Source organism: Corvus brachyrhynchos, unplaced genomic scaffold (assembly GCF_000691975.1).
Source record: "Corvus brachyrhynchos isolate BGI_N302 unplaced genomic scaffold, ASM69197v1 scaffold59, whole genome shotgun sequence".
Taxonomy (NCBI): Eukaryota; Metazoa; Chordata; class Aves; order Passeriformes; family Corvidae; genus Corvus; species Corvus brachyrhynchos.
The window spans coordinates 5,366,819-5,367,223 of NW_008246054.1; positions in this window are offsets into that span (position 1 = coordinate 5,366,819).

A 405-nucleotide genomic window follows, 5' to 3' on the forward strand; every position below is an offset into this window, starting at 1 on the left:
TGGGCGTTGGAGAGTTTGGGCTTTACTGGAAACACAGTGGGCCCAGGGTCCAGCTTTACCCAGTGGCACAGGAGGCACTGGGTCTGGAATGAGGGTCTCAGCTGCCCAGCCCACCCCAAGTGGGATCCCCTCAGCGGCACTGCTCTGGTTTGAAGCCAGCTCACACAGGCTTGAAGCACCCTCTGTGCAGAGGGACAAATCCACACCGTCCCCCACTCTTCCTTGCTGCTTTTGCCCTCTGCTCCCTGCCCAGGGTTAGATGGGGTTATTTCCACCCCTATTCAGGAAAACTCGGGGATGACACCCCCCAAACCCGACCCAGGGGGGGCTGCTGGGCTGCAAAGGGGGGTCCAGGCCAGCTGCCCATAGAGGTGCCACTGCACAGCACCAGGTCCCAGTGGCACC